The sequence below is a fragment of the Sturnira hondurensis genome, unplaced genomic scaffold, assembly GCF_014824575.4.
Source record: "Sturnira hondurensis isolate 20B ecotype Veracruz unplaced genomic scaffold, ASM1482457v3 Scaffold0003038, whole genome shotgun sequence".
NCBI lineage: Eukaryota > Metazoa > Chordata > Mammalia > Chiroptera > Phyllostomidae > Sturnira > Sturnira hondurensis.
The window spans coordinates 671,473-685,559 of NW_028075669.1; the positions used below are offsets into that span (position 1 = coordinate 671,473).

At 35.9% G+C, this 14,087-nt stretch overlaps 1 non-coding gene across 1 annotated transcript; it reads left to right on the forward strand.

Annotated features, from left to right (window-relative positions):
* Positions 1 to 13,706: 13,706 nt before the first annotated feature.
* On the forward strand, positions 13,707 to 13,812 carry LOC118983766 (U6 spliceosomal RNA). Its single transcript, XR_005065800.1, has one exon. It is a non-coding gene; the product is annotated as a U6 spliceosomal RNA (small nuclear RNA).
* The last annotated feature ends 275 nt before the right edge of the window (positions 13,813 to 14,087 follow it).

The window sequence follows — 14,087 nt, forward strand, 5'->3', positions numbered from 1 at the left end:
GAATGGCAGGAAATATTCCAAGTAATGAGAAACAGAGGCCTACAACCGAGACTGCTTTATCCAGCAAGGCTCTCAATCAAGATAGAAGGCCAAATAAAGAGCTTCCAAGACAAAAGAAGTCTAAAAGAATACGCCTCCACAAAACCTGCTCTACAAGAATTACTAAAAGGGCTGCTTTAAGGAAAGGAAGGAAAAGAGAGAGACAGAGAGGAACACAGGTACATAAATGGCAATGAATAAGTACCTTTCGATAATAACTTTAAACGTAAATGGATTAAATGCACCAATTAAGAGACATAGAATAGCTGAATGGATAAGAAAGCATGACCCACACATATGCTGCCTACAAGAGACTCACCTGAGGACAAAAGACCACCACAGACTGAAAGTGAAAGGATGGAAACAAATTTTCCAAGCAAATGGACATGAAAAAAAAGCCGGGGTAGCAATCCTCATATCAGACAAAATAGACTTCAAAAAAAAGGCTATAAAGAGAGACCCAGAAGGTCACTTCATAATACTCAAGGGAAGAATCCACCAAGAAGACATTAACATCATAAATATATATGCACCCAACACAGGAGCACCCAAATATATAAAGAAAATCCTAGAGGACCTCAAGAAAGATATTGACAGCAACACAATTATAGTAGGGGATTTTAACACCCCACTGTCAAAAATGGACAGATCTTCCAAACAAAATATCAACAAAGATATAGCAGCATTAAACGACACTCTAGAAGAAATGGACCTAATTGATATATATAGAGCCATCCATCCCAAAGAAACTAAATACACTTTCTTTTCAAACGCACATGGAACATTTTCAAAGATAGATCACATGATAGGACACAAAACCAGTCTCAACAACTTCAGGAAAATAGAAATCATACCAAGCATCTTCTCTGATCACAAGGGACTGAAATTGGAAACCAACCCCACAGGAAAAAACCCAAAACACCCAAAATCATGGAGACTGAATGGTAGGCTATTGAACAATGAATGGGTCAAGATTGAAATTAGGGAGGAAATCAAAAAACTCCTTGAAACAAATGAAAATGAACTCACCACAACCCAAAATTTATGGGACACAGTGAAGGCAGTCCTGAGAGGGAAGTTCATAGCGATACAGGCTCACCTAAAGAGGATAGAAACATTTCAAACAAACAACCTAACCCAACGCCTGCAAGAACTCGAGGAACAACAACAAAGACAGCCCAGAGCAAGTAGAAGGAAGGAAATAACCAAGATCAAAGCAGAATTAAATGACATAGAGACTAAAAGCACAATTCTAAAGATCAATGAATCCAGGAGTTGGTTTTTTGAAAAGATAAACAAAATAGACAAACCTTTAAGTAGGCTCATTAAGAAAAGAAGAGAGAGGACACAAATAAACACAATCAGAAATGAAAGAGGAGAGATTACAACTGATACCACAGAAATAGAAAGGATTGTAAGAAATTACTATGCGGAACTGTATGCCAAGAAATTTGAAAACCTGGGTGAAATGGACAAATTTCTAGAAAAATATAATCTTCCAAAACTCAATGAAAAAGAAGCAGAAAACCTGAACAGGCCAATAACAGCAAATGAAATTGAAGAAGTAATCAAAAAACTCCCATCACACAAAAGCCCTGGGCCAGATGGTTTCACAGGAGAATTCTACAAAGCTTTTAAGGAAGAGCTAACCCCTATTCTTCACAGACTATTCCAAAAAATCCAAAAGGAGGGAAAACTCCCCAACTCTTTCTATGAAGCCAGCATCACCCTAATCCCAAAGCCAGATAGAGACACAACAAAGAAAGAAAATTACAGACCAATATCACTGATGAACATAGATGCTAAAATCCTCAACAAAATATTGGCAAATCGCATCCAACAATACATCAAAAAGATCATACACCATGACCAAGTGGGATTCATCCCGGGGATGCAAGGATGGTTCAATATACGCAAATCAATAAATGTAATACACGAAATAAACAAAAGCAAAGACAAAAACCACATGGTCATATCAATAGATGCGGAAAAAGCTTTTGATAAGGTACAACACCCATTTATGATAAAGGTACTCAGCAAGGTGGGAATAGAGGGAACATTCCTCAATATAATAAAGGCCATATATGAAAGACCTACAGCCAACATCATACTCAATGGGCAAAAACTAAAAGCTTTTCCACTAAGATCAGGTACAAGACAAGGTTGCCCACTTTCACCACTTCTATTCAATATAGTATTAGAAGTTCTAGCTGCAGCGATCAGACAAGAAAAGGAAATAAAAGGCATCCAAATCGGAAAGGAGGAAACAAAACTGGCATTGTTTGCAGATGACATGATAGTGTACATGGAAAACCCTATAGCCTCTACCAAAAAACTGCTGGAACTAATAAATGAATTTGGCATAACAGCGGGATACAAAGTTAATATCCAGAAATCAAAGGCATTTTTGTATACCAACAATGAAGCAGCAGAAGCAGAAATCAGGAAAAAAATCCCATTCGATATAGCAAAAAGAAAAATAAAATATCTGGGAATAAACCTAACCAAGGAGGTAAAAGACCTGTATGCAGAAAACTACACAACACTGAAGAAAGAAATCAAGGAAGACACAAATAAATGGAAACATATACCGTGTTCATGGATTGGAAGAATTAACATCATCAAAATGTCCATACTACCCAAAGCAATTTACAGATTCAATGCAATACCTATTAAAGTACCAATGGCGTATTTCACAGACATAGAACAAACACTTCAAAAATTTATATGGAACCAGAAAAGACCCCGAATAGCTGCTGCAATTTTGAGAAAGAAGAACAAAGTAGGAGGGATCACAATACCTGATATCAAACTGTATTACAAGGCCACTGTAATCAAAACAGCCTGGTACTGGCACAAAAACAGGCACATAGACCAATGGAATAGAACAGAGAGCCCAGAAATAAACCCAACTCTCTACAGTCAATTAATATTCGACAAAGGGGGCAATAACATAAAATGGAGTAAAGACAGCCTTTTCAACAAATGGTGTTGGGAGAACTGGACAGCTACATGCAAAAAAATGAAACTTGAGCACCAACTTACACCATACACCAAAATAAATTCAAGGTGGATAAAAGACTTAAATATAAGCCGTGAAACCATTAAAACCCTAGAGGAGAGCCTTGGCAAGAAAATCTCAGATATTCCACGCAGCAATATTTTTACTGATACGTCCCCTAGAGCAAGGAACATAAAGGAAAGAATAAACAAATGGGATCTCATCAAAATTAAAAGCTTCTGCATGGCTAAGGAAAACAGTATCAAGATACAAAGAGAAGCAACAGCTTGGGAAAACATATTTGCCAATGATACCTCAGATAAGGGTTTAATCTCCAAAATATACAAAGAACTCATTCGGCTCCACTCAAAGAAGACAAGCAACCCAATCAAAAAATGGGCAGAGGACTTGAACAGACATTTCTCCAAGGAGGACATACAGAGAATCCAGAGACACATGAAAAGATGCTCGATATCACTAGCTATCAGAGAGATGCAAATTAAAACCGCAATGAGATACCACTTAACACCAGTCAGATTGGCTATCATAAACAAAGAAACAAACAACAAGTGCTGGAGAGGTTGTGGGGAAAAGGGGACTCTAGTTCACTGTTGGTGGGATTGCAGACTGGTACAACCACTATGGAAAACAGTATGGAATTTTCTAAGAAAACTAAAAATGAACGTACCTTTTGACCCAGCAATTCCACTCTTGGGAGTATATCCTAAGAACCCTGAAACACCAATCCAAAAGAACCTATGCACCCCGATGTTCATAGCAGCACAATTTACGATAGCCAAGAGTTGGAAGCAGCCTAGATGCCCATCGGTAAATGACTGGATCAAAAAACTATGGTACATTTACACAATGGAATTCTATGCTGCAGAAAGGAAGAAGGAACTACTACCCTTTGCAACATCATGGATGGAACTGGAAAGCATTATGCTGAGCGAAATAAGCCAGGCGGTGAAAGACAAATATCATATGATCTCACCGTTAACAGGAATATAAACAAACCAAACAAGCAAGCAAAATACGACCAATGACACTCAAATATGGAACAGGCTTTCAGGGTCCAGAGGAGAGAGGGGAGAGAATCATAGGGGAAAAGGGAATGGACTCACATGAACAAGTATGAAAGACACATGGACAATAACTAAGGGTGGGGGGTGGAAAGGGGAGGGAGGCTGGGAGCATGGGGTGGGGGGCGGGCAGGGTTGGGAATATAAGACAGAAACCTGTACTTGAACAAGAATTAAATAAAAATTATATTAAAAAATAATAAAGTCAGTCCATTAGGACAGCAAAAAAAAAAAAAACTTGAAAAAAATGAAATATTTGTCCACATTGTTGTTTTCAAGATAAATTATAAAATGTGAAGTTAGCAGCGTAGGTAAACACAGCTCACTTTCTCACACAATTACATTAAAATTACAACTAAAATATAGAATGACCATCATTCAGAACCATCAGATATTAAGTTGAATGGAAGTCTGACAACTACAGAATTAAAGAAACCACATCCATCCAGACTCATAGGAGGGGCAGAGACATGGAACAGGCTTGTCTCCTATCCTCATGTGGTGGCCCAAAATTCAGGGGACACATCTTAGGAGTGAGGAGTTCCACCACCATAGCCAATGCCAAGAAGATAAGTCCCCACAACTTCTGGCTGCAAAACCCAGTGTGGATAGAGGTGGTGGAAGAAACTTCTGGAATCCCAAGCAATTCCTTTTAAAGAACCCACACATGGACTTACTCAGACTCACTCCCTCTGAGGTCCAGCACCAAGGTAGCAGCTTGCAAGGCACCAGTGTGGCATGCAAGGAGGAACTGAAGTTTCTGGCATCAAGGTAGGACCTGGGGGCAGCTTTCTTCCAGACAGAAAGGTGAGCAGAAGCCAGTGTCCCTTTTCTGAATCCTCCTCCAACAGAGCCACAGAGCCACAGAGCCACAGAGCCTGCAGAAGGGTGCCGAACGTGAGATTCTATCAACTTGGCTAATACTGTTTGCCCCTAATAAACATAGGGGTGCTTATATTCTTTCAAATTAGTGTTTTGGGTTTTTTCACGTAAATTCCAGGAAGTGGGACCCATGTGTTAGAAGGCAAATCTGTTTTTTACTTTTTGGAAGTATCTCTACATTGCTTTCCACAGTAGTTGCACCTATCTACATTCCCACCAACAGTGCAAAAGGGTCCCCTTTTCTCCACATCCTCACCAGCACTTGTTTGTTGACTTATTGATGAGATTCAATCTGACAGGTGTGAGATCGTATCTCATTGTGGTTTTAATTTGTAAATTTCCTGATTATTGAGCATCTTTTCATATATCTATTAGCCATCTGTATGTCATCTTAGAAGTGTCTATTGAAGTCCTCTCCCCCTTTAAAAATTTGTATTATTTTTTCTAATTTCTTTTTCTATTTTAATTGTTGTTCAAGTACAGTTTTCTGCTTTTACTCCCATCCCAGCCCACCCCCCAGTGCTCCCCACCTCCCTCCCATTTCCACACTTCCCTTGTTTTTGTCCATGTGTTCTTTATACTTGTTCCTGTAAACCCTTCCCCTTTTCCCCTGAAATTTCCTCCCCTCTCCCCTCTGGTCGCTGTCAGGCTGTTCTCTATTTCAGTGCCTTTGGTTATATTTTGCTTGTTTGTTTGTTTTGTTGATTAGGTCCCTGTTAAAGGTGAGATCATATGGTATTTGCCTTTTACTGCCTGCCTTATTTCACTTAGCATAATGCTTTCCAGTTTTGGGTTTTGAGTTTTGTAAATTCTTCATAAATTTTGAATATTAATACTTTGTTAGGTGTATCAACAAGTATGTTCTCCCATTCCTTGGTTGTCTTTTAATTTTATTTATGGTTTCCTTTCCTGTGCAAAACATATACATGATTTCACTCATATGTGGAATCTAATGAACAAATTGAGCTAACAAAGAAAATAGAAACACATAGATAGCAGGATGACAACTGTGGGGGAGTTTAGAAGATAAAAGGACTCATGGACATGGACAACAGTGCAGTAATTGTGGGGGAAGAAGGAGTTATAAGGAGGTAAATGCAATGGAAAACTACAATAAAGAAGTTTTAAAAAATCCCTGGCTGGTGTAGCTCAGTGGATTGAGCACAGGCCGGCGAACCAAAAAATCATGATTCGATTCCCTGTTAGGACACATGCCTGGGTTGCAGGCCAGTTCCCAGCAGGGGCCAGTTCCCAGCAGGGACCAGTTCCCAGCAGGGGATGCACAAGAATTAACCATACATTGATATTTCTCTCCCTCTCTTCTTCCCTTCCCTTCTAAAGGTAAATAAATAAAATTTTAAAGATTAAGTTTTAAAAGATAAAAATAATACAAAGAGTGATGCAAAGCAAAAAAAGTGTTTATTAATGAAGAATAAGACTGGAGCCAGGGAAAAATATTTTTAGTTTCTATTTCACATTAATGCTTATTTTACCTTATATACATATAACTTTTAAGATAATAATAAGATTAATCCCTGACTGGTGTAGCTCAGTGGATTGAGCACGGGCCTGTGAACCAGATTATCATGGTTAGATTCCCAGACAGGGCACATTCCTGGGTTGCAGGCCAGTTCCCGCAGGGGCCAGTTCCCAGCAGGGGATACACAAGATGCAACCATACATTGATGTTTCTCTTCCTCTCTCCTTCCCTTCCCCTCTAAAGATAAATAAATAAAATATTTTTAAAAAGATAATAATAATATTAAAATGAAAGGGAGATAACTCAACTGAAAATAAGTGAACACATAAAATTAATGAAGCCAATCTGAGTTTCTACCAATTGCCCTAAGAAGACTTCTGAAAGTTTGCCTTAGCCCCTCTTCATTTCTTTTAAAAGGTTTTGCTTATGGTGAAATAACTTAAATGTTCTTCACTACAGAAACAGTTCACTGTATTATGGCACGTTCATAGAATGGAAAATATGCAGCCATGAAAAATGATCTTATTAAAAATTTAAAATGACATTAAATAGGACTAGCATTTATTATGGGCTTTGGGACCATGTAAGCATGAGTCTCATTTCAGAGTCTGCTACTTACTAGCTATGTAGCTCAAGCAAGTTTATTTATCTTTGAAGTTCCATTTTTTCCAAATGGCATATAGTTGGGATAGGTCATGATATCTGCCTCCTAATGTTATTGAGATAATTAATTGTTATAAAACAATGCTCACACTGCCTGACACAAATGTTTGAAAGGTATTAATAATAGCAACAGTAGTATAAAAAGTGCAAGAAAACTTAGAATACAATTTGAAAACAGAAAGAAGACAAAGTAAACCTATAAAAATGATAACTATAGTTACCTATGAATGGTGGGATCATGGGTGATTTTTTATTTTCTTTATATTTTTAGATTACATATTATTTACAATAAGTCTGTGTTATTGTTATGATAAAAATAAAAAATAAAAAAATAAAATTCTAAGCCATGAGGCCTGGCTGATGTGGCTCAGTGTATTTAAGCACCAGCCTACCAACCACAGTCAATGGTTCAGTTCCCAGTTAGGGCACATACCTGGATTGTAAGCCAAATCCCCAGTGGAAGGTGTGCAAGAGGCAACCATACATTGATGGTTCTCTACTTCTCTTTCTCCCTCCTTTCTCCTCTGTCTAAAAATAAAAGAAATAAAATCTTTAAGATAAATTTTAAGCCATGAATTTGCCAAGATGCTATCACTAATATAAGGCAAAATACTATGCAAGCTCCTATTTTCCCAAGCAGCTTATTACTAGGTCTTTTTGGCCTTATATGAAAGTTGTAATGCTCTGTTTATATCACCCATGATTTTTGCCTGTGTTCTGCAATAACTTTCTGTCACTGTTTTTTCTGTGCAAAAGAGTAGATATGGAGGACTTGAACTTTTTCAGTTACCACTCTTCAGTCTCTTCATATCTAAGTGTAAAAGCCCATAGCATAAGGTTCTATGAAATATAGGACACAGCATTTGCAGAATTGTAAAAAAAATCCTTGTCTCCATTACTGAATTGTTTTTGAATTACCAAACTGCATAATGTGTGTAGGAAGGGGAGATACAGGAATGGCTGCTGTCTTTCCCCGCTTTCATGCCCCCTTCATTGCTTTCATGGCACTGGGAGAGAAAAAGATGCCATTAAAGATTTTCGATAGCAGAAAATTATTTAGACTTTGAGCTGGAAAGAAAAGCATGAGAAGACACTGGGAGTGAATTAACATAAAAGAATAACCACTGTTAGGGAAATTGGATGGAAAAAGAACAATGTCTAGTCAGCACACACTGTGTTAGATCATCACTAAATCAATCTATTGTCAGATAATAGGATGTGGCAGTTGGATGCCATAGAAACCTATGTTTGGAAAACTTAAATGAAAGACAACAAGTGCAATGCCAAGATTATTACTGATTGAAAGGTGATGATGGGCTATTAGCCATTAGAGTGCATCAGCTGAGTAAGGAATCAAGATGGGGCCAATTGTAATTGGGTGATACATAAAAAGAAATGTAATATGTTTTTCCTCTACTTTTCTGTTTCTCTGTATTTGTACATCTCTTGAGAATTCACATTTATAGTTAATTTCTAAAACTATCTCTAGATATCTATATGCCAGTAGTGTTAGGTTTAACTTCTTGTATATTTTATCTATCTGTTAGTATAGTTAATGTTATGGATTATTTTGGTTTCTCCACCTATTACTTCATTGTATACATGGACTAAATCAGCTCATTTTAAGTTAGGACTGTTATGAGGAATACAATTTCATTCAACATATAAAAAAGCCCACATAACAAAATTACACAGAATTTTTAAAATTGTTAAGTAATTTGGTGATGCTTGAGATGGCTATAAGGGTGTTACATGTTAGATTACTTGGAAAGCAAATTACAATAGACAGTTTATTTCAGTATACTCTCTGCAACAATACATGTCATGTCAGGGTGTAAAGGAAGCAGTATTAGGCAAAGAGAGAAGGACACTGAAGCAGTTGTAATAAAGGGCCCAGATGATTCCATGGGGAACTTTAGGAATGGTATGGCTTTTCAGAATTATCCTGAATTGAGAGGAAGGAGACCAGGCATAGGCATGGAAGCTTAATTTAGGAGAGGATAAGTTTTGGAAATGCACACACTTGCTAGCTGTTGGACACCAATGTTCAGAGCAGCTGGAAAAAATAAATGTTTCAGTTCTAGAAGAAGGGAGGAGTTTATGGGCAGCAAACCATAGTATCCTCTATAAGACATATGCACATGTATGTATTTTGCATCTGTTTTGGGTAGCTTTTAGTGGGTAATTTTACTTTTTCAGAAAAGTACCAAAATAGTCTTCTTGATGTAGATGTGCTTCTCATGTAGGGTAGGGAATATAAAATGTCTAGAAAAGGTGCCATATTTTTAACCAAACTATGTTTGCACATATAATCATTTCTATCAAAGAAAAAGTAACTGTTATTATAACATCTCTGAGCAATTAGGAAAAGCACCTAAGCAGAGTAAACAAAAGTAGACTTTTAAAAAGCATACTACTCTTAATTGGTTCATCTAATAATGTACAATTTGATAAATATTAAAATTTGTAGTATTGCCTTAGTGAATAATCAACAAAAGTATGTTGAATTTATTGTAAACTTCCTATATGAGTGTCTACCTACTTAAACTATGTGCTCAAGTTAACCGCCTACTAGCACCTATTTTTATATTATATAAAATATAACACTCATTTGACTTCTGCCTGTAGTAAATATAATGTGAGTATATAAACATGTTCTTCATTTATTTATAGTTATTAATTAATTTAACTACTCCTTTATTTTATAGCTTTTGCTTTCTTTATTAGCATGTTAGGTGTTTAATTCATCCAACAACATTTATGAAGACCCTATTTTGGGACTGGCATTATGTTAGCTGCTGGGTCTAGAAATATGAAAAAGATATAGTCTTTGTTTTTAAGGACCTTAGTGTATCTGGTTTTTATGATAAGCACTTACCTGCATATTACATTCTGAATCAGATATTATAATATACAGAATTTTTAAAAAGTGGCCCTCCAAGATTCCATGTCCATGTGATATTACTCTTATTACTACAATATTATTTCTATCTATATCTGTATTGATACTTGTGTTACAGTTAAGCAAAAGAAATTATTAGGGATATCTGTCTAAGATATTAAGTGGGACTTGTTTGATATCACAGCTTCCTAAGATGGAGATAATAGTTGGGGCAAAGAACAAGGTAACTAAAAACTTAAAAAGAAAAGCTGGGAAATGTTGGGAATGAGATATCTATAGAGGCCTTTGAGAAGCTCCAAAGCATTTTTGCAAAACTGCAAGAAAATGTTTATGCATAAATGCACATGCTCAGATCTGTGGGCATACCAGGCTAGACCTGAGACTGCCCTAAATTCTTAATCTTGGCTGACTAATCTTGAGGCTATGTGCAAGCAGGAAGTTATGGCTATGCTATAGATTTTTAACTAGCACTGAAAATTAACCAAAAGTTGTTTGGAGAAAATATATTCATATGTTCAAAAAATATAGTAAGAACTCTCAGCCTTGGGAGTGGTGAAGGTGTATTCCACCATGCACACAACACTTATCAAAAAAGAATGGGAGATGTATTGGTTTCAGAAACTTAATGAAATATCTGTGCATTCATATTTTCCTTTATTTTTGTTTTTGACACTATTAGATTTCCCCACTTTTGCCCACCTCCACCCAGCCCCCACCCTCCTTTCCTCTGGCCATCACAACACAGTTATCTGTGTCTGTGAGTTATGAATATATATTTTTGGCTGAGGTATCTGATTAATGGTTTCAGTGATCACACAAGATAAAGAACAAAGAAGTAAAAAAAAGAATAAAGAAAACTGATGTAGAATAAGTTCAGGAAGGCCATTAAGTAGATGAATAATAAAATCAACAAGCAGCAACAACAAAACCGGAAGCAAAAAATCTGATTTGCATTGTTGCTGTTATATAAAATCTATAATCATAAGTAAATATTATAAGACACATAAAGAAACAAGAATGTATAACATACATAGGAAACAAAGCAGTTGGTAAAAACTGTCCTTAAGAAGGTACAGCCATTGGAATTGCAAGGTATAAACTATAAATAAGCTATTTTAAGTATGTGCTAGGAATAAAAGAAATTTGTCTGAAGAACTAAAAGGAAGTACGAAAATAATTTCTCACCTAAGAGAAAATAAAAAGAATAAAAATTATAAGAAAAGAGACACAGATATTTTACAGTAACATATTAAAAATTCTTTTTTAAAAAGATTTTATTGCTCTGGCTAGTGTAGCTCAGTGGACTGAGTGCAGGCCTGTGAAGCAAAGGGTCACTGGTTCGATTCCCAGTCAGGGCACATGCCTGGGTTGCAGGCCGGGTCCCCAGTGAGGGGCACATGAGAGGCAACCACACATTGATTTTTCTCTCCCACTCTTTCTCCTTCCCATCCCCTCTCTCTAAAAATAAATAAATAAAATATTTTTTAAAGAATATTTTAGTTATTTATCTTTAGAGAGGAAGGGAAGATGAGAAGGAGAGAAATGTCAATGTATGGTTGCCTCTCATGAGTCCCCTGCAGGGAACTGGCCTGCAACCCAGGCATGTGCCCTGACTGGGAATCAAACCATGATCATGTGGTTCACAGGCCTGCACTCAGTCCACTGAGCTACACCAGCCAGGGCTTAAAAATTCTTTTAAAAAATCACAGGAACAAGTATAAAGGACACATGGACAAAAACTAAGATGGGAAGGGGGAGAAATGGGAGGGAGGTGGGGAGCCCTGGTAGAGGGGTGGGCTGGGATGGGAGTAAAAGACAGAAAACTGTACTTGAACAACAATTAAATAAATTAAACATCAATCAGGAATTTGATGTTTGAAAAACTTTTATTTCAAATATGAAAAAAAGTTAAAATATTTCCAGGAAAACAAAAACTGAGAAAATTTGTTGGTAGAACTACCTTCTAAGTAATACTAAAAGGAGTATTTCAGAATGAAACAAAAGGACACTAGATAATGAAGGAAGTTCAAATAAAGAAACAAAAAGTACCACTATAGGTAACTACATGGGTAAATACACATTACAATACAAATGTATTTTTGTAATACTTTCCTGCTATTTGATATAAATAAAATATACATATAACAAAAGTATAAATATGTGCTAATGAGAACATAAATTTTAAAAATATAAAATAGACTCATTTCAGCTTTAAGGATGCATAAAGACTTAAAGTGGAGTTGGAAAAAGATTAATAATACAAGAGAAACCAAAATAGAACAAGGTGAAACTGAACAGATTTTAAGTCAAAAATGGTAACAAGAGATAAAAATGGTCATTATGTAATGATAAGGGGTCAATTCACCAAGAAGATATAACAATCATAAATATATATGCACCCAACATTGGAATACCTAGATGTGTTAAGTATTAAGAGATCTGAAGGTAAAAATAGACAAAAGTAAAATAACAGAAAAGGGACTTCAATAACCCACACAATATATAGATCATCTAGACAGAAATCAATGATGTGTTGTTCAACTTAAACTGTACTTTAGGCTAAGTAGATATTGCATTAAAACTATTTAAGGGTTAGATTCTTAGTTGTCATTTTCTTTGAAATTTCTCAGGAAATTTTATTAGTTTACATGAGAATAAGTCCAGATTTATGAAATGTTTTTCTGGTGTACTCTTGTTTTCTTCCTCTTAAATTCTATATATGTGAAAAATTATGTGTCTATAAAGAAATGGGAATCAGATAATTACTGAATATACAGTAGCACTTCATCTCTGAAGAAGTGAGATTAATGAACATATTTTACTTGTAGTTGTTTGAAGTGTCTCTGGCAGAGTCATATAAACTAAAAAAGAAATCTTTAATCATTTCACTTAGTTAATACTTTTCTGTGATTATAAATAATCATGTTCTTAAAAGTACCTATGAATGAAGCAAGGAATTTATGAAATATTGACATATTTGCTACCTGAACAGGTTGTCTGAATTATTCAATAAAAAGGATTTTGTCAAAGTTTATATACTTTTCAGAATGCTTCTTGTACTCAAGATATTATGTGCTTCTGTTCATTCAAAAGTGATTTTTTTGAACAGTACACTTATATATAAACAACACAGATGGCTCATTATGTTTCTATTTTATACACTTTGGGAACTTCCAAGTCTTCTGTTTCTTAATATGCTCTGATCTCACTTGCTGAACAGAAGAATTTGCTCTAAATCTCTGACACAAGTTTTTTCCAAGGCAATGCATGGCCACAATATTTTAATTATTCACAATATACAGTGTTGACACTATTCAGTGAGTGTTGAGAGACACCAGTCTAAGATACATTACCACAATATTCCCTAGGTTAATATGTACATAAAATATGGCTTAGTTTGATACGTCGTTAAATAGTAATATAGCCCGAACGTTCACTTTAGGTATACTGTGCAACATTACTGCTTTTTATTTTGTAATCTATTGAATAAAAATGTGTATTAAGTCAGTAGACTGGGGAAAGTTTTCTGTGTCATCATGGAAGATATTTAGTCCTAGTAATGTAGCTTTATATTTTTGAAGAGAAAGAGTAAAATTTTATGTTTTTCATGTGTGCAATGTGTAACTCACAAAACTTTTACTCCCAAAATGCCCTCCAGTGCTCATTCTGGCAGCACATATCCTAAGATTGGAATAATATGGAGATTAGCATGACCCCCGCACAAGGATGATGCCCAAAGCACCTTGAGATGCTCAATAAATATGAATTGCTTGATTGATAACAAAAACCTTTTTTGAGTTGTCTGTCGAGACCTCATTGGTATTTTCAGGGAGCTATCAGTTCTATCTGTCTACACTTTCATTAGTATAGTAAGGCTAAATGTAAAAAAAGGCGGGATAGATTTTGATGTTCCAGAATTAGTGACACAATTTAATAGAGAAGCATTTCTTGAATTGCTGGTGTCAAAAAGTTTGACATGTTTCCATAGTGCATAATTCGTTCCCAGTACCTTGAACACAGACTAAGGAAAGCACAATG